Here is a 22256-nt window from a genome sequence, read left to right on the forward strand (position 1 = left end):
TGTAGTTGATAGTATAATTGGTATAATGTCAGCTTTATCCTGATGCCACATGTCCTTGACTTCCTCAGCCAGTTGGATGTATTTTTCAATTTTTTCTCCTGTTTTCTTCTGTATATTTGTTGTATTGGGTATGGATATTTTGATTAGTTGTGTTAATTTCTTCTTTTTATTGGTGAGTATAATGTCAGGTTTGTTATTTGGTGTTGTTTTATCTGTTATAATGGTTCTGTTCAAGTATAATTTGTATTCATCATTCTCCAGTACATTTTGTGGTGCATACTTGTATGTGGGAACATGTTGTTTTATAAGTTTATGTTGTAAGGCAAGCTGTTGATGTATTATTTTTGCTACATTGTCATGTCTTCTGGCGTATTCTGTATTTGCTAGTATTGTACACCCACTTGTGATGTGATCTACTGTTTCTATTTGTTGTTTGCAAAGTCTGCATTTATCTGTTGTGGTATTGGGATCTTTAATAATATGCTTGCTATAATATCTGGTGTTTATTGTTTGATCCTGTATTGCAATCATGAATCCTTCCATCTCACTGTATATATTGCCTTTTCTTAGCCATGTGTTGGATGCGTCTTGATCGATGTGTGGCTGTGTTAGATGATACGGGTGCTTGCCATGTAGTGTTTTCTTTTTCCAATTTACTTTCTTCGTATCTGTTGATGTTATGTGATCTAAAGGGTTGTAGAAGTGGTTATGAAATTGCAGTGGTGTAGCTGATGTATTTATATGAGTGATTGTTAGTTTCTGCTCGTTCTAGAAAGAATTTTCTTAAATTGTCTACCTGTCCATAATGTAGGTTTTTTATGTCGATAAATCCCCTTCCTCCTTCCTTTCTGCTTAATGTGAATCTTTCAGTTGCTGAATGTATGTGATGTATTGTATATTTGTGGCATTGTGATCATGTAAGTGTATTGAGTGCTTCTAGGTGTGTGGTACTCCAATTCACTACTCCAAATGAGTAGGTCAATATTGGTACAGCGTAAGTATTTATAGGTTTTGTCTTGTTTCTTGCTGTAATTTTTTTTTAGTCTTTGACTATATTTTTCTTTTAGTTCTTCTCTAATATTTGTATTATCTATTCCTATTTTTTGTCTGTATCCTAGATATTTATAGGCATCTGTTTTTTCCATCGCTTCTATGCAGTCGCTGTGGTTATCCAATATGTAATCTTCTTGTTTAGCATGTTTTCCCTTGACAGTGCTATTTTTCTTACATCTGTCTGTTCCAAAAGCCATATTTATATAATTGCTGAATATTTCTGTTATCTCTAGTAATTGGTTGAGTTGTTGATTTGTTGCTGCCAGTAGTTTTATATCATCCATGTATAGCAAATGTGTGATTTTGTGTGGGTATGTTCCAGTAATATTGTATCCATAATTTGTATTATTTAGCATGTTGGATACTGGGTTCAGAGCAAGACAGAGCCAGAATGGACTTAATGAGTCTCCTTGGTATATTCCACGCTTAATCTGTATTGACTGTGGTGTGATATTATCTGGATTTGTTTGGATATTAAGTGTGGTTTTCCAGTTTTTCATTACTATGTTTAGGAACTGTATCAATTCAGGATCTACTTTGTATATTTCCAATATCTGTAGTAACCATGAGTGGGGTACACTATCAAAAGCTTTTTGGTAATCAATGTATGCATAGTGTAGCAATCTTTGTTTAGTTTTAGCTTGATATGTCACCTCTGCATCTATTATCAGTTGCTCTTTGCATCCTCATGTTCCTTTGCAACAGGCTTTTTGTTCTTCATTTATAATTTTGTTCTGTGTTGTATGTGTCATTAATTTCTGTGTAATGACTGAAGTTAATATTTTGTATATTGTTGGTAGGCATGTTATGGGGTGATATTTTGCTAGGTTTGCTTGATCTTTAGGTTTCAGATAAGTTATTCCATGTGTAAGTGTATCGGGGAATGTGTATGGGTCTGCAATGTAACTGTTAAATAATTTAGTTAGATGTTAATGTGTTGAGATGAACTTCTTTAGCCAGAAATTTGCCATTTTATCTTTTCCAGGGGCTTTCCAATTGTGAGTAGAATTAATTGCTTGGGTGACTTCATGTTGCATTATTATTTTTATTATTATTATTACTTTTTATTAATAATCCAAATTATTAGCATTGAGTTTGTTGTGTCTTAACTTATTATTATAATACATTATTTTATCATCATTATCAATGTTACTTTCAGTTATTACTTTGATTAATAATGCAAATTATTATTATTGTGGGTTCTGTGTAATATTGTTTGTATGTGTTGTTCCTGGTCATATGTAAGTTAGTGCCTTAAGTATCTAATCTAGTCAGGCTAAATAAACTATAAATAAATATATTTGGGAATTTTGTTGCAAATACTTCAACAATTAACTGATAAAATTTGTCAAAGTGTCTTCACTCTGAATGCGGTCTGATTTTGTTATCTGCATATCAACTGATGAGTGTTCATCAGAGTATCTCAGACTACCATCTAGCCTAAAAACCACCATGTGCACCTCGCAAGTACTTACCTAACTGAGTAGCTGCTCCCTTTGTGTAGTGTACCCTGACCTGTCAAGGAGAGTCCTACAATTATCCACCCAATAATGCAGATCCAGCCAGGACTGTCAGACTCAACAAAGCCTCTGGCCGAGATTGTCCACTCAGCTCCAGACCGTAGGACCCCAGTCAACTCTGGAAACTATGCTGCAAATCATATACTGTGCTTGCACTCCATATGTGAGGCCAGCAGCCTCCACCAGTCATCTGTATGAACTGAGGATGACCTCAGAACCCTTGAAAAAGGCATTGTCAGAACTGATGCCACTCTTTGCAGATGACTGCACCCTGCAAGCTCGATAGCTACAGGCAAAGCCGCGACATCTCGGATGAGGCTCCCTGACAGACATATCAAGTGTCAGTGTACACCATTTTCCTAAACCTGCAAAAAAATAATAATGTATGAAAATGTACTGTAGCCTGTTTGATGCATCAGTGCATTTGTCACAAGCAACTGGAGTTGAGTAAAATAGTGTAAATAGCAGACTAAGTGATAAGTGTGAAATGGTATATTGAGACTTACTTAACATACTTGTAGATAGAATGTTAGGGACACAGATTATTAATAACAACAACTTTTTCATTTATGGTCTTGTGGTGGTATGAACTAACATTTTCTTTTCTTTTCTTTTCTTTCTTTTTTTCCAGCTGTATGGAATTGAATTCTCACAAGCTTTTTGCTGAGTACTCATAAACCGATGTCAGATGGTAACTGACTCTCATACCATCTGCGACCTCATCCACAGCCATGTTGCCAGCAATATCATGAAGATGGCTGCAATATAATTGGATAGATAAGATGATCTACTCACCAAGCTGGTGGCAGCAGAAACTATGTATAAAGGATATAGAAATGTGGAAGCTTTCAGAGCCAGTGGCTCTTCCTTCTAGCAGAAGATTTGAAGGGAAAGAAAGAGAACTGAAATGGATAGATTTATGGAAAAGTTGCCCAAAACCCTAGATCAGAGGAGACTTACCAGACAGGATGAGAAGGAAAGACTGATCCTTGGTGCCTGCACTGCATGAGATTTGAAAACCTGGGAGCTTAATGATGGAATATATGGTAATCAGCAAGACACAATTTACTGAAAAAAAAAAAGAAAAAAATCATGCTGAGTCAATATGAGCTGAAAGCTAAGTGCATCGTACATGATAGGCATATATGGGAGGGGGAAGATAGTGGAGAGGTGTGGGGGGGATAGACAGCCTGCAAAATGAAAGGGGAGCAACGAAAAGGAATAGTTACTGAGAATATATTCTGAGAACACTATGATGCTATTTTACTTTTTTAAGCTGATATTTCTCGTTGATTCAGTAAACAAATCAAACGGATCCCATACTATGTATTTATATGTCCAAAAGTAATAAATAAAGTAGACTGATTGTTGGCTTCGGTGTCCAGTGTCCAATGTTGTTGAATAAGTCAGTTTGGAGTCTGCTTGTTTCTATTAAATCATTGTCTTCCCACGGCAGCTGAGTGGTCAGGTTTGTTTATTTATTTATTTACATTTTCTTTGCGTGGAGCCGTCGTAATGACGGCTTTTGCAAACGTCAGACTTAATACTATGGTTATATTTATATTATATATTCTGTAGCTGTTGCTACTTATGTCAATTTTTTACATTTATCACATTACAACTGATATGCTAATGCCTCATGTTACAATCACTATCTTAAAATTCATTGAAAGAATATAAACATTTTTCCATTAGAAAAGATTTTAATTTTGTTTTAAAAACATTTCCCATGTACGTTCTTAGAGAGTTTGGTAGCTTGTTATACCAAATCAAACCACTGATATGTGGACTTCTATCAGTCTGTTTTAATGTTGTTCTGTTAATGAAATAGTTACACTTTGTTCTAGTGTTGTGATCATGTACATCACTGCCCTTGATAGCTTCTGTTGGTTGACTTATAAAAAATACAAGTATTTTGAAGATGTACAGAGAATATATTGTCAGATATTCGGGCTGCACAAACACTTCATGAGATGAATCTCTATGTCCCATCCCATGTATAAGTCTTATTGCTCTTTTCTGTAGTAGCAGTCGTAGTATTCTTTTTAAATGTACATCTGCTGCACAGCCCCATAGTTCAATTCCGTAATTGAGAAAGGGGTAATGTGTTCCATAATATATTAATTTCAGTGCTTGGCTAGGAACTATCTCTGCGAGCTGCCTGAAGAGATATATGGCACTACTGACTTTTGCACATACAAAATTAATGTGGTATGTCCACCGCAAATTTTCATCAACATATACAACCAGGAATTTACAGTTACCATTTTCTGTTGCAGAGATGTTACACACCCAATCGATATTGTCATGATTAGAACTGCCAGTTTTAAATGACAGTAGTTGAAATTCGGTGACATTCACCTTGATTCCCTGATCATTGAAGTATTTTGTTACTTCTGTTACACCACTAGTAGCAAGAGATTCTAGCTCTTTGGATTCACTCCCATAGAATAATATTGACGTGTCATCTGCATAGCTTACAATATGGTAGTTAACGGGTTGTGCAATGTCTTTAATATATATAAGGAAGTGAAAGGGTCCAAGGATTGAGCCCTGTGGTACACCTTGTAATACAGGTTCACTGGTGGACTGGGAGTTCATGATTTTATTATCTAGTTTGTGTGACAATTTAGTGCTTTGCTTACGATGCAACAGGTACGTGATTAGAAGATTCATGGCTTGATTCCCAATACTATAAAATTTTAGCTTTTTAAGAAGTACCCTATGGTTTACTATATCAAATGCTCTTGTCAGGTCCAAAAATATACCTGCAGTCTGCATCTTCTGGTCCAACAGACAGTAAACTTCATGGATGAACTGTGTAACTGCTGTGGTTGTACTTAGCTCTTTTCTGAAGCCATGCTGCGAATCTACAAGCAGTTTATGTTTTGTGGGAAAGGCACTTAGCTGAGAAAGGATAATGCTTTCAAATATCTTACTAAAAGTGGGAAATAATGATATTGGTCTATAGTTGGAGACTTCTTCCTTACTTCCCTTTTTATACACTGGTTTCACTACACTCATTTTTAGAACTGTTGGATACATGTTTTCTCTAATGCTGCAATTAATCAGGCGAGTAAGAGGTTTAGAAATTTCTTTTAAGCATGCTTTAGTAATAGCACTGGATACACCATCCCATTCAGATGAAAAATTTTTCTTTAGCATGTATGTTGTCCTGCGAACCTCCTGCTCATTCACTTCCACTAATTCAAATTCGGTACACTGGGTGAGATGGCACCGGATCTCTATCTGAGAATCTGTAATATGCATTGATTGTTCACCAGAAATGTAGTAGTTATTAAAAATATTACATATAGTATCTGGGTTTTTTATAATGTTACCATCATGTCTTATGCTGAGTGGTTCCATGTTCATCTTGTTGGGATCTTTTCGGTATTTGAAAGACTTGCACCCGGCGAATGGTCTACCCAATGGGAGGCCCAAGTCACATGACATTTATTATTATTAAATCATTAAGTTTATTAATGGAGCCATCCTCCATAATCTCTTCATCCACAACATTACATCTATGCATCAGAATTGGCATTTTGAAAAACTTGTTATTGCACAACTTTAATAAATGTCTCAGAAAGAGCTTCATAGGATGTCACAAATCTGAGTTACAGCTGCCAAGACCTGCATTATGCAAATGATATTCTAGAAGGGTCATATCTCTTGATGCTTCTAGAACAACTGTTAGTTGAAAAAAAGGTCTAACTTGATTTCCTATTTAAAAATACAATTTATATATGATTTAGTGATTGTTTTTTGACATTGTTTGTTTAGTTAATGCTTTTTAAGACAGATGGTTAAGGGTAAAGTGTTACAATATGTGCAATTTGTTTTTTCTGTTGAAATGTAATATTGGTTTTGCTATTGTTTTGCAAAACAAAAAGTATTGTCTAACATAGGTTGCGATTGATACTAGGAATGAGTGTTAAAATTAACAACAAATATTACAGTTTGTTGCACTAGAATTTCTGACGAATTTGCAGAAACTAATTTTCATAACGTTTCTTAGAGTGGTAGAAAATATTGATGTATAAATAAAATTTGTAAATATAGAAAATGTTGAGAGAAATATGTTCATAAATATCCACCAAAATGGTTTATATAGTTTAAAAATGAAAACTAGTTCGGATATTGCCAAATTTGAAGGGTATCGCATATTTCATTTATTGGTAAAAAGATTACATTAGAACATCTTCCATTATACCATTGACATTAACGTAAATTTAGATTAGGTAGGTGGTAGGAACCAAGCACATATTGTAACACTAGCTCTCACCTGAGGAATTCTAAGAGGAGGGAGAATCCAGATGGCATTTATGGTGAAACAGGCACCAAAGTCCTCACTGTCAAGTTGTAGAGCATGTTCCGCAACAGGATATGTGTGTTGCGCATATACACACTCTGTTTATGCACATTCATCATAACTGGTAACTTGGTGGTAGTCCTGCCAATACAGAAGGCCAAACAGTGCTTTCATAAGAGCCGGTACATGATGTGTCATTTCACAAGTGGCTCTCCCTTCAATATTATATTGTTGTGACAGTTACAGTGCTGGCATACGTGATGGTAGGAGGGTGTGTAGAGCAAGCCTTACAGTGGGGACAGTCAGATGGGTAGGAGTCATAGGGTAAAGGAATGGGTGCAGCAGGCACACTGAGTCTGAGCAGGATATTGCAGACGTTGTGGATGCAACAAAAAGGTATTCTAGGTGTGGTGATTAAAATGTCAGACAGAATGGTCTTCATTTTAGGGCATGATTTTAGCAAGTTATAGCCTTGTCAAAGTAACTGATTAATACATTCAAGACAAGGATAGTACCGTGTGACAAGAGGTGTACTCCTTAGTTGTTTTTTGGAGTAATCAGCAGTACCAGGCAAAATGAAACAATGGAAAACCCTGGATGGAATGTAACAATATTATGAAAAGGATGGTTGCTACTCCCCATATAGTGGAGATGGAGAGTGTAATTAATTAAATTAAAAAAAATATTTACATACATATATATACATGTGGAATGTTTCCCTCTATTAATTTATACATATGATTATTTATATTATTCTAGTTTTTTTTATAATTTTTGTTGAACGAATTCAGATGGATGGAAATATTTAAAAATTAGTGAGTGTATTCAAACCATGATAAGGTGTCATCAGACATATGCTCTGAGAATGTCATCTCTGTAAGGAGGAGGTTCGTGGGCCACGTTATTTCTGAGCTAAAATGAGATCAATATTGAAAATACAGTTTACATATAATGTTGAAATTTTAGAATCATGGATTAAACAAATAATGAAATCGCAATAGTATTAATTATAAATATAGTTACTGAAGTGCACTATGCTACTTACATTGGGAATACAATATTAATCACTAGTGATATGTTAATTAGCCGCACGTCGGTATCGCGTCTGTGCACATTGGAAATTTCCTTATATAATTACTGGTATGTGTGAGTATGCGCCCTGCAGTACGCAGTGACATTTTATAACATTAAAGAGTTTAAATTAGAGTGACCAGTCTAATGCACGAGGCTCTCCCTTGACTCAATTCCATAACAGATAACAGAAGAAGTAATTAACAAAAGACTAGACATCCTTTCTGTGTCTCACCAGCGATCACATGCGACCGCACTCAAGATAACTTGCATTGGCTTTCATGCTTTATTAAACAGGGTTCTCTGATTTTTTAAAAAAAATAGATTTACATGCTGTGGCTAAAAATGTGCCTTTAAACTGCCCCCAAAGTTGTGAGCCAAAAGATCAAATCTTTAGACAAGCAACTTTCCCAAGTGGGATGGCAAAAATAAGAAAAATTATAAATAATAAATACTCCTCCAATTACTTACACATAACATCATATACAGATACATTATGATTGCATTTATTTACATTTTGACAAATAAAGTTCTTAGCCGGTCTTTAAGTTGCCGGATTATGTCCCTTTGTTGACCGTAGTCTGTTATTGTAGTTCGAGCGCACGCACTTCACTGTAGGTTGCTGCCATATCGCGATCGTTGCTAGATATTCTGTCTCACAGAGTTGCCCATTTCAGTCTCTGTTGCCATGCGTACATTCTCGGATGTATCTCTTCGTAATAACATTCTTACCAAAGTTCCTTGCAGGTAAGTACTTCATCACTTTGAAAAGAAAATATTTTCCATTGGCTTTCAATGTTCATTGTACTGGTATAGTTTATAATTTATTCATTTCTTGCATCCATTAGGTTCTCGTGCCATCAAGTCCATTTGTTGGTGTTATTGCAGATGTGATACAGGTTTGTATTGTTCATTACAGTGCACCTTTTCCTCGATTTTAATGAAGGAAAGGGTTCGTTTTTGTCATTGTTCACAGATCCAGTCGTATGTAAAAATTGAAGTACGTAATGTCAGGTGTGCCACAAGTGTTTAGTCCCAGAGAAGGCATGGAAATCACTTCTGACATCACAGTTTACTGATTTGGTTATCCAATGTTCTAAGGTTAGTGTTTGTCATCTGTTGAATTATTAGCATTTTGAAGTGTTCCATAAGTGGCTCCTCCGGTCGCTTGCATGGCATTACATAGTTAGTTTCTCATGTTGTTAGTGAGTGCGGGTGCACTCTGACGATAATTGTGTACGACAGCTTGCACTCGTTGTCAAACATAATTGGCACAATGTCTTTGTTCAGAGACGTTTGGACTGCAAATTTCACCTTATCACATTGTTGTCATTGTTCCCATTCACACACAAGACCTAACAAAGCACTGGTTCATACATGCGAATAACTTCACACGTAACCACACTGATCACATTGTGTTTGACAAAAGTTTCAATTTGTGGACATTTATATATTCCGGTCCTTTTCTACACTCTTGTCCTTATTTACAGGTATAGATCAATACATTGACATGGAAATAAAATTAAGAATACAATTACAACTATATTTCTCAGTCATTCATGTGAGGGTTTCATGTTAGACATGTACAATATTATTCACATTTCTCCTGTTTTGATCTAGTTTTCACAACTAAATAACATAATGAAATAAGTATCCTTTGTCGACTAGGTATAGAAAGAATTGTTTGCAAATCAAAAATTCAACAAATATATACAAGTTTAAATTCACCTGAAAATAGAGAATATAAGACAAAATACATCATAACTAGAGCACTGGACCCTGAGGCGCTTATTAAACTCAAATGTGACTGCATATCGAAAAGGAAATTTATTCAGTAAATCATAACCTAAGGTTACCATGCAATTAATCGGCCACTGTGTCATGTGTTTTTGCCTCAAATCGCTGTGCTCAAGAATTTCTATTTGTTCCGCAGGCATGCGTGTAAATTGGTGTCACAATCTACATGTCGTACTGCAAACTTATTTAATACATGTGCCTTGCACAATCATATATATTTAATAACAAATAATAATACTTACCTTCTTCAGTCAGGCACATAAATATTAATTAAGTAATATTAGTATCCTCTGCCTGTCATTATTCAGTGCATTCCCTTAAAACTACTATTTACCTGTAGTTATTCTGTGTTGCACTTTTTAATATCTTTATTTGGACATAATCCTATAATCTTGTCATTTCTCCTGTTCTTTAGTAAGTACACTCCTGGATGCGGTATCCCGTGGATTATGTATGGACCGTCATAGACAAGTCTCCACTTAGCATTCCCATGCATCCTTCCTTGCTACCCTCCCTGTTGCTTCATAACCTGGGTTGTGAGTAACTAAATCCACTTTCCCTTTCCTTCCCCTCTCTCCTCTCTGATGAAGGAACATTTATTCCGAAAGCTAGGAACGTAAATTTTCGGTTGTTTTTTTGTGTATTTATCGGCTGTACTGAGCTGAGGTAAGTACTTGCCAGCCCCTCTATCTCTTTGTTAGTATTTGTTTAACTTAATAATTTCTATATCCTCAAAATTGGCAATTATTCTGAGTGCAAAAGTTGCTAAACCTAGTCACTTTAGAAGATCCGAAATATGAATTTTCCAATTAAGATTCTCATCTATATGTGCACCCAAAATGTTAGTATGCTCTACCCTGTCTACTGACTTCTGCTGATGTGTTATATTTATTGAAGGAACTGTACTTTTTGCAGCAGAAAATTGGATTTACTGTGTTTCTTCCAAGTTTAGAGCAAGCTAATTTGCAGAAAACCAATTAATGACTTTTCCAAAGACCTTATTTGTATCATTTTCAATTGGACTTTTTGTACTGGATCAATAATGATGCTTGTATCATCAGCAAACAGTGTCAGTTCAGCTTCCTGTTTCAGATAAGAAGGGAGGTTGTTCACATATATCAAGAACAGAAGGGGACTGATGATTGAATCCTGTTGAACACCTAATGTAATTTAACATTAGTTAGATGAAGTGGTAAACTTATTTCAATTACTTGACCCATATAAGGAAACTTTTTGGTTCCTGTTCTGTAGGTGACTTAAACCACTCATATGCTATTCCATTTATACCATAGAATTGTAATTCCTATAACATAATGCTTTGGACAAGTCACAGAAAATTCCTATTGGTGACGTTTTACTATTTAAAGACTCTATAATGTGGACAGTGAAATTGTATATTGCTGTCTAAGTGGAACAGCGTTTTTGAAATCCGAACTGTGATTTACTAAGTATCCCATTACTGTTGAGATGGCTAACGATTATTGAGTACCTTACTTTCTCAAGGATTTCTGAAAATGCTGTAAGCAAGGATACTGGCCGATGATTATTGACATTTGAGGTGTCCCCCTTTTTGTAGAGAGGCCTGACAATAGCATATTTTAACCTGTCTGTGTGAGAGTGTTGCATACGCATGTGTGATTTCTTTTATTTTTTGGGGAAGGCTTTGGCCAAAACTCAGTGTAAAACAATCTATTTCATGTGGCTGCCTGCAACTCAATGTGTCATCTTTACAGTGAGTAGCAATCTACCCTCTTCATAACTGTTAATAAACGAAAGTTGTTAATACTCATTTCTGTCTTCTAGAGGATAGAAACTTTCATTTCTGCTAAAACTTCCTGTTTAGCCCAAGCTTTTGTGTAGCTAGTACATAATACAGGTGCTTCATTTTTTCTCCTTTCCAGCTATGATATATGTAAATTGGCTGTCAAAGTTGACTAGTAGATTTTTAAAACCAATCATTCTAGTTGTTCCATGCAATTATATTCATAACACTGACTGCATCACAGCATTTAATTGCACTAATGAATGCCTGGTTACATTATAATGCTTTTACATGCATGGTCATTCTTACAACTGTTGTATTGCTTTATGTGCAATAGTTATTGTTCTAACTCTTCAAATAGTTCAGCACTGTTCATGGAACAGACATGCACTCAGTCACCATCAGCTATAGTCAACAGCTGCAGTAGGTCTGATTCACAATTGTTGTTAATCAGCATTTTCAATACAGTAATAATTTTGTCAATATATTTATGCAACAGAGGAATGGTGAATTTTCTTTAGTCATTAGACAACCTACTCACCAATGTTGTAAACTTAAATGAGTGGCTGTAGTTTATTATCAAATGTGTTTCCTTTTTCTCTTGTTTTTTCTTAATTACATTACTTTATTTCATTCTTTCCTGAATGATAAAGAACTCTTAACATTAGACTGTCAGTTGATTTTTCTTCTGGTGGACCAATATATCTATCAAGTATCACTTGGTATATCCAAATGACTAGGCAACTTGATTCTAAAGTAGCCTAATAATTTGATGTAGGCGGTAGGAATTTTATTATTTATGCATTTACTTTCATATGATATAATGATATGAGAAGCTGTGATTGACAGGTTCACTTACAGCCTTATGTTTGTTGTAATGTTACACAAGTTTTGTCATTTTATTCGATTGGTGCTACCAGGGGGATGAAACTTAAGTAGGAACTTTGGGTAACATCACCTTGGTTTGCTGCCAAACCATGTGAAGCACACATCATTTTCTTGTTAAGTAATTTAAAGTATTCAATATTGCTTTTGTTTCATAGTAAACAGAAGCTGGTTTCATTCCATTGTGTTCCTGATTATTACTTCTTGTTTGTATTGCTCTCTTTGAATCTGTGGCATCGATAGGTCATATTGACCATAGACAACAGTAATCTTTGGAACTCAGGTCACTCATTTGAGCCACCATGTTAATTCAGTCTGTTCTTATTTCTTGTACTGTGTGCATGTGTATGATAATTATCGAAATGTACGTATGTACAGATATTAGTGGGAACAGTTTATTCCATATACCGCTATTTGTACTGACACGTACAATTACCCCATGCCTAACATAAATTATTTCACTCATATGTTACTGGGTGCTATAATCTTCAGTGCTATCGACTGTAACCATGCCTACCATCAGATTCCCGTAGCATCGGATGACATCCTTAAAACAGCTATTAACATGCCACTTGGATTGTTCCAATACCACTTCATGCCATTTGGCCTAAGAAATGCAGCGGTGTTTCATTGACTCTATCCTACAACAGTTAGAGTTTTTCTCCACACACCTGGACGGTATACTAATTTTCAGCAAGTCAGCTGAGGAACATGAAAATCATTTATCCAGTGGCATTGAGGTCAACAAAGAAAAATTACAGCTGTGTCAGCCTTCCGTCACTTTCTTGGGTTTTGCAAAAACAGACATAATGTCTTATGGGATAACAGCAATCAGTGATTTTATAATGTTACTTAAAATCCGTCTTGATTGTAAAATTTTTTTTGTTCATATGACGTAGCATGTGAAAGTTGTTGGATTTGGACGGGTTACTCCTGTAACTGAGATATCAGATCTGAAGATGGTTCTGAATGAACTGAAACCGGTCATATGAATAAAAAAAGTTGCAATCAAGACGGATTTTAAGTAACATTACTTTCTTGGGTCACATCATCTCCACTGACATAATACAGCCTCCCAAATCTCGTGTGCAAGCCGTCACTTCACTGCCGCCCCCAGCTACTTACAAAGAACTACAATGTTTCCTGGGCACAATAAGCTACTGCCGTCGTCACCTGCCTTCTGCCGCTGCCATGGAGGCCCCGCTGACAGTCTCGCTGTTGGGTAAACAGACTTCAGGACTCAAACCCGTTCACTGGACTGCACCCACGCTGGATGCTTTCAATGCATTAAAGACTTCTTTAGCTCATGCCGTGACACTCGCCCACCCTGACCTCTTGGCTGAGCTGTTCATCACTACGGACGCCAGTGACATTGGAGTGGGAGCGGTACTACAGCAACACGAGATACACATGATTTCCCCTCTTCATTTCTTCTCTAAAAAGCTATAACAGCTCAGAAGAAATTCTCCACTTTTGATAGAGATCTCCTTGTGGTCTACAAGGCTGTTCTTCATCCTCACAGATCACAAACCACTCACAGATGCTTTCTGCAAACCCCCTGCCCCCCGCCCACCCCGAGGACCCACCCTGTCGCTTTGCTCTAGTCTCCCAATTGATAACCGACGTTCGCTATATCAAATGTCGCCGCAGATCTATACTATTTCACGCATCATTGACTTATCCAACCTGGCCAATCTACAAGCCTCTGACGAGGAATCTCAAACTCTCTTCATGGACCCTCAAACACCCCTTGTGTTTACTAAAGCTAAATTCCCCACCAAAGTGTGGTGTGGCTCTTCTACCAGTAACTTACGCCCGTTACTCCCCCCCCCCCCCTCCCCCCTCCCTGCGCCAGCAGGCCTTCGAACTCTGCATAACCTCGCTCACCCTGGTGTCTGCTCCAGTACATGGCTCATCTCTGAGCGTTTCATTTGGAAAAATATAAAATGGGACTGTCAGACCTGGGCACACAGCTGCATCCCCTGCCAATGAAACAAAGTCAGCCGCCATACTGCCCCACCACTGGGCAAGTTCAACATCCCTCCAGGATGATTTCGTCATGTACATATCGATCCTCTTCCACCGTCATGGAGGGCCACAGATACATTCTATCCACAATTGACCACACATCCCGCCGATTAGAGGCAGTCCCTTTACCTAAATCACTGCTGAAACTGTGGCCAAGGGTTTTATCTCCTCACGGATTGCTAGGTTCGGTTGTCCAACCACCACCACCACCACTGACCAAGGTCGGCAGTTCGAGTCTTCCCTGTTCACCATTTTATGTAACATCTGCGGCATAAAGAAAATTCACACCACAGCCTACCACCCACAAAGCAATGGGCTAGTGGAATGGTGGCACCGCGCTCTAAAAACAGCGCTCAGGTGCCACAACTGCCTCTGGTCTGAAGCACTTCCATGAGTACTGCTCAGCCTCCATTCAACTTTCAAGCCCAACTTACAGGGAACTATCTCAGAATTCGTTTCTGTGGAGAACCCCATCCTACCAGGGGAATTCATTCAGCCTCAAGTACCTGAAGACATATCCCGTCCCCTGATGTTATAAGTTGCATGCACACCCACTTCAAACATGCATGTCTGCACCCACCTACCAGCCACTCCCACCAGACACTTACTCCCATGTAATGCTGAGAGACAATTCGGTCTGACAACCTCTGCAACCACCTCATCTCGGCCCCTTTAAAGTCCTCCAGCAGGGCGATACAACTTTCGACATCAACGTCAAAGCCAGTCCTCAAACTGTTTTGTTACACCAACTCAAACCAGCATTCGTGGACCACGATGTCCCTCTGCTGGCTCAGTCTGATCCTCCTAATGACTCTCTTGCCAGACTCCCTCCTGCTGTGCAGTCCAACAATGTATCTCCTTGGGCCACCACACTGTTTTATTCACCTGACACCTCCCTGTGACCTTTTGCGGGTTTCTCAGACACGTCACCCTCCACCTCGTGTGCAGGTTTTGCTGCTACCTCATTGACTATGGAGACACACTCTCCCATAGTCATCCTGCTCTGCAATGTACCCCCACACCACGTGGACGACATTTCAGTCATCACTCTCGATGTTCGAGTTCTCATTCTACTCACAGACACCACAGCCCCGCCACCCAACAACCAGTTAAACATCAGTGTTGTGCATAGCCTCACCCTCCCTTGTGAGTGTGACCTGATGACAATTCGCGCCTTCATCTCACCGGACAGCTTGATCAGCATCTGGGCCTGCCACACCCCACCATCCGCCGTTCAACCCACCTGCTCTCAGGCTGGCCTCTGCATCATCCACCCACGCTGGCTCAACGACTTCAAGGTGGACCTGCCTCCCATTGCTTTGCCTCCACATTCCGCCCCGGTAGGAGTGTAGGTCCTGGTTGTGTGGCTACCAGCAACATCGATGACCACATGGTCTTCCCTCAAGACTCATATGCAGTACTCCTTACTGCCAGGGGGTGGGGTGGGGCTGTGTGGCGTTGATAGGTCATATCGACGATAGACAACATCAATCTCTGGGACTCAGGTTGCTCATCCGAGCCGCCATTTTAATTCAGTCCGTTCTTATACCTTGTACTGTGTGCATATATTACTGGGGACAGTTTATTCCATACACCGCTACTCGTATCCTGTTCCCATAAATCGTATTGTAAATATGTTACTCCTACTCTGTCTGATTTTTGCTAATACCAGTAATATTGCAGGGGTAAATGATTCCACATTAGGTGGTAGTGGCCACGAGTGTGTGAATATATATGTGCTTTCTGTCTCTGAACACGGCCTTTCAGTCAAAAGCTTAAATGTTTAATACTCTTTTCATTATACCTGTCTGCAGCTCACTGAGGTGAATAGCAGTCCATCTTTTTCATAATATTGTTCATATTGTGTGTGTTTTGATAAAATAGAAGCTACTTTAATCACACGATTTTCTGCAGGCTCATACATATTTGTTTCTGCTTACAAATCCATGTATGAACTGCTAAATTGTAAGTATATTACTCATATTCTACCTTATTTTTGTTTGTGTTCATTTCCATACTTTCTTGCATTTAATGTAGAACTCATTGGAGTGGGAGGATGATTCTAGTGCACCAACTTTTGCTAAAATGTATTGTTTTTAGTACTTGTCAGTAATGTGTGAAAAAATATTTGTAGCTGCTGTTGAATTTTTTAGTATTTGCGAGGAAGAGTTCTCTAGTCACTGAGACTACAAAACATAGTCTGTGGCAAAAAGCAATAGTATTCAAAGCAGAATTGCATAGTCATTCAATGACAAGATGTAAAAAAGTTAAATACCAATTTTGTCAAAAGCTTGCTAGCATGAAGTTCTCCATTAAATGTGAGAAAGTACAGAAGAATGGTGTGAACATAAAGTAGAAAATGCGCAACATATTAAAACGTATTTAAATCAAGTATTTCACATGCAGATTTGTACGCAGGAACAAATATATGTGAGCCCACAGAAAAGCAAGTGGTGAAACCAGCTTCTATTTTATATGAAACAAAAACAAATATTGAATCATTTACCCCACAAAATGTTATGGAACAGTGCAGTACATACAAAAAGTTGTAATCAGGAACACAGTGTGATGAAACCATCTCTCTTTGTCATGTCAGATGCTTGTTGGATTTTGGCATGTGCTAACATGCAGTTATTCTTACATGATAATGGCCACATGATCAAAATTGTAATATTGGGATTAACAAATCAACAGTTTTACAGTCAAAAGGTGAACATATTGTCATTTACAAACCCTTTCATGACTGTAGGTCTCAATTATGAGAAGTTAATCTTTGTTTTTTGATTGAGATTTCATGAATATATTACCTTGTACAGTCACAAAAAAGATTTCCATGCATTCACTTAATCACTAAACTACAAAGCTCTCCAATAAAGTATAAATGAAAAATGTTATCATCTAATACTCATATTCTGTTTGCTAAATGACTCAGTTTGTGCTCTTTTACAACACGTTCGTCATTTATAATGTGACACTCCGGTCACATCCAATGACAAGGCCATTTCCCTTATTTATATTGTTTCTGTTAACTTTGTCAGTAGACACCTGCGACCAGTCTGTTGTAAAATTGAAATTGTGTGGTTTCAATAAAGAATAGAAACATGAAACTGTGTTTTATCATGATTTTCAAAGAATTACTTACAAATCATCACATCATCAAAATACTGTAGTTAAGTACTGAATTATTATTCTTTACTTTGCATTATAACTTATTTATTATTGTAGCTGGGGATGTCTGATTCTGAACTCGAGTAAAATGCTGGTTTGTTACAACTGAAGTGCAGCTGTCAGGGAGATCCAGTGTGGGCTGTAATTACCTTATGGTGGTAAATCTTGGTAGATACACTAATGGGATAATGCTGAACGAACTTAGATTGGGAAAAAATTAATTTCAATTTTGGCCACCAGGTGCAAATCTAATGCCATACAGCATTTTGTAGACATCTCCAGTGCTCGTATTGAACAAATTGTGTAAGAAGTGCTTAGTAATAAAATGACAATTATTCCCTTCTGTCTTGTTTGAACTTTTCTACTCATGTCTTGTTCCTAATCCACTTCATATGCAAACATGTCTATACATCTATCTTGCATTCACAGTGCCAGATTTGCACTTGGCAGCCAAAATTGGAACTTATTTTTTCCAGAGTAAATCACTTCTGTATTTACGCATTATAATATCTACCAAGTTTTGCTGCCACATGATAAGTACAGCACACACTGGACCTCTGTGAGCAGCTGCATTTTAATTATAATCACCCAGTACTAGGGTGTTAAATTGTTCTTTAAAATCATTTATTTGCAAGATACTACACATTAATCTGTTGGATTGGGCCTAATTCCTAGTATGTCTCAACCTTACACTAACTAAATCATCATGAGACAACATGCATTGTAATCGGCTTGTGTTAGCTGCAAATTGCATATAATATTTTGATGTGTGGATTTATGACATGTTGCTAAACATATAGACTGTAAATATGCTTCATTGGGCATTAAAAATTGTATGATACACTTTTACAAGAAGCAATGAATGTGGATAATAATATGCTTCATGTGCAGACTGTAGTATTACTATACAGTGTTGACGAAGAAGAATGAAGCAGTTGGAAGTAACGCCAGTGTGAATGTTTACCACAGTATTAGAGATCTGCATGTTTATGATGAAATTAAACAGAAAAGAGGTCAAGATAAGGAGATACATTTAACTCTTAATGCTACAGCAGTCGGTTGGAATTACAGATTGAAGAGCTTTGGGAGAAAGGAGGATCATAGCAAGGAATATGAAAGTAAAGTACAATTAGCAGAACTTTAAAACTCATTTTGTTATGTGTGCATTACAACATGTGAAGATTGACTCAAAAGAAATAAAATTTTAGATAGTAGAAAGTTTGCATACTTGCTTACTTAGAGCAAATCACTTCTTTATAATTGCCAATTGTCATGGTTTATTGAAGAATTTCTTTGTTCAATCTCCCACATGTAATTAGGCCACACACATTCTCATATAAATGTGCCAAATCTGCATGTTTGTAGCAGAAATGTGAATTAGGAGGTATTTGACATAACTTGTTGTCAAGTTGCAAGAATGTCTTATTTTTTAGTCAAGTACTGTTCCTGTCAGGACACAAGTGGAAAAGTTCTCAATTTTCATTCTGTTAACAAGCTGTCTGTAGCATAAATTAGGCATGGAATTGCTGAAAAACAGAAAAGTTTAAGATTCTGTAGATTTATAACAGTTGTACACTCAATGAAAATTATGCAGTCTTCAAAATTAATGGTCATACGAAGAACCTAAGCTTTTCACACTGATGACAAGAACACAGATTTAAAATTCTGCAGCTATGGGGATAAAATACAGGGAGCAAAAGGCAGTGTACAGGTTGTGCACAAAGGGCGTTGCCATTACAAGAGTCAAAGGACATGAAAGGGAAGTGGTAACTGAGAAGGAGGAGAGACAGGGCTGCAGCCTATCCCAAATGTTATTCAGTCTCTACACTGAGCAGGCAGTAAAGGAAACCAAAGACAAATTTGGAGAGGGACTTACAGGTCAGGAAAAAGAAATTTAAAAAAATGTATTATGACATGAAGGGCAGATGAATGGGATTACTAGTATCTTGGAAAGAGTTTATAAGATAAGCATCAATTAATGTTGTTCTAAAACGAAATGAGACACAAAAAGTAGTAAATGAGCAGTAAAGTAGCTGACAATGGCTGTAGTAGAGAGTATATAAGGGGTGTCCCATGAGGAATGCAGTTTTTAAATTGAGCACCTTTTTCAGTTTGTTAGGTTGCCAGACATGAAATTTAGGCTACTGTTACCTGATGATATTGAGATTACTGACTGTCATTGTCAACTGGCATTTGTGTGTATTATTATCAGCTAAAATAGAATGATACGTGATGGATCAACAATCCAGATTTTGAAAGGGCATTTCAAGTACATTGAATGCCATGCAGAGACCATTTGAAGACGTGTAATGTATGGTACCCGAAATGTGCCTAATGTGTCAACATTGCAGAGACTGGTAAGGAAATTTGAAGATATAGGATTGACAGGAAACAAAATCACATGGATGTCCTCATTCTTGTCAACTGGTAGGGAATGTCTCGGTCATCGGTGTCCCACTGCTACAAGTGCAGTGAAGTGAATTCACCACCATCCTCAATGGTGAGTCCTTCTGAGAAGGAATTTGCATTGAGTTTTAACAAAAGATCTGTATTTGCATTCTTTTATGATCCAAACAACACATGAGCTGAGGTCAATGGACAAGTATTTGCTGATTGGGTATTCACAAAACAAGAATTTCATAAAAAAATAATCTTCTGTGACAAGGCACCTTTCTACCTTAAAGGTTATGTGAATAAACAAAATTGCCGGGTTTGGGGCACAGAGAATCCTTACAAAGTCAGTGAGAAGCGTCTTTATCCAGAACAAGTCACTGTTTTGTGCAGGTTGTGGGCTGGCTGACTCAATGGGCCATACATTTTTGAAGGCAAGATTGGAAATGCAGTGATAGTGACTGGTGATTGTTATTGCCAGATGATAAGACAGTTTTTACGGGTGAAATTGCAAGGGCAAGAATTGAATGTGAAAGACATCCAACAGGATGAGGGCAACCTGCCACAATGCTTGTTGAAGCAACTAGGTTGCTAACAGAAAGATTTCCTGCTTGTCTCATCTTTGCAATGGCGATCTGAACTGGCCACTGGTGTCATGTGATATGACACCATATGACTGTTTTGTGGAGGCATGTCAGATCTTGCATTTAGTTGAACCATACCACACCTCAAGGTAGAAATTAGATATGTCATGGGTCAAATTTATGTGGAACTTTGCTCTAGAGTCTTCCAAAATTTTGTCCAAAGAATGAATGTGTGTGGACAAAGCCATGGATGACATTTGCCCAATATTTTGTTTCATGTTTAACTGCAATCTTTGTTAATACAAAACACACAGTAATACTACTAATTTTCAAATAAATTAGGTGCTTTGTTATTCAATTAGAAATTGTGTTCTTTATGTAACACACTATATAAGGAGCAGTCAAATGAGAACTGAACACCTGACATGACAGAACCATGGAGTGGTTCCATTCAAAAGCAGTCATTACACAAATTAAGATATTTATCCCACTGGGAGATGATACTGTCAATCCCTGTTCTGTAGAATGCTGTCAGCCACTGATGGATCCACAACAGCACCCCACTCCTTGTCCAGGTGAAGCCTACATCCATGCATGTCTTTCTTCAGACTGCCAAAGATGTGAGAATCATACAGTGAAAGATTGAGGCATTATGGAGGATGTTGGTTGGGAAACATTACAAGTCGCTGAAGTGTAGCCTTTCTACAATTCACAATGTGGCAGGTGGGCATCCTCATGCATTAAGGTCATCATGGCCTTAACAGAACTTGTGTGAACAGTTTTGGGTTGCTTTGGTGGGGGAGACGTGCAATGTTTCCACTGTTGGCTTTGCCACTTTACCTTAGGCTATTGGAATCCTGTCAGGTGGAATCGTCCTGTTGCATAATAATGCTTGCCCACATGCTGCCAATTGGATGAAGTGTATGCTTCTCTGATTTTGCTGGGAAATGCTGCATCATCCTCCATACAGCCCAAATCTTTCTCCGTGTGATTTTCATATCTTTGGTTATCTGAAGAAAGAAAGCTATGCATGAATGTCAGTTTCTGTTGGAAGAGGGAGTGCTAAAGTGATAGCAGTTGTGGAATCATCAGCAGCCATTTGCCTTCCTCGAAACAAGAGTTGATCATCTTATCACCCAGTGAGGTAAATGCCTTAACATGTGCAGTGATTACTTCTGAATGGAACTGTTCCATGGTCCACTTGTGGTAAGTGTTAGGTTGTTATTTGAGTGCCCCTCATAAAATGCAGGACTGTTATAGCACAAAAAGCACTTCTGGAAAAAGGATTTCATTAATATCTAATATAAATTTAAGTGTTAGGAAATAGTTGCTGAAGGTAATTGGGGTAATGTCGTGTAGAAGTGAAATTGGATGATAAGCAGTTCAGACAAGAATAGAATGCTAAAAATTTGATGGCTGGATTGAATAAACACTGGGAAGCAATTGAATCAATATGGGGGGAAAAAAGATATTTGTGGTACAACTTCATGTAAAAAAAAAAATAATAATAATAAATAGGACACATTCCAAAGCACTGAGGATTTCTCCGTTTGGAAACATATGTAAGTTGCAGCAGTCATGTAGATATGAAGAGAACTTCAGAGAATAGACTAATGTGAATAGATGTATCAAACCTGTTTTCTGCCAGGAAACCACAACAGGAAGATCCTAATATATGCTAC

This window comes from Schistocerca piceifrons, chromosome 7 (assembly GCF_021461385.2).
Source record: "Schistocerca piceifrons isolate TAMUIC-IGC-003096 chromosome 7, iqSchPice1.1, whole genome shotgun sequence".
Taxonomy (NCBI): domain Eukaryota; kingdom Metazoa; phylum Arthropoda; class Insecta; order Orthoptera; family Acrididae; genus Schistocerca; species Schistocerca piceifrons.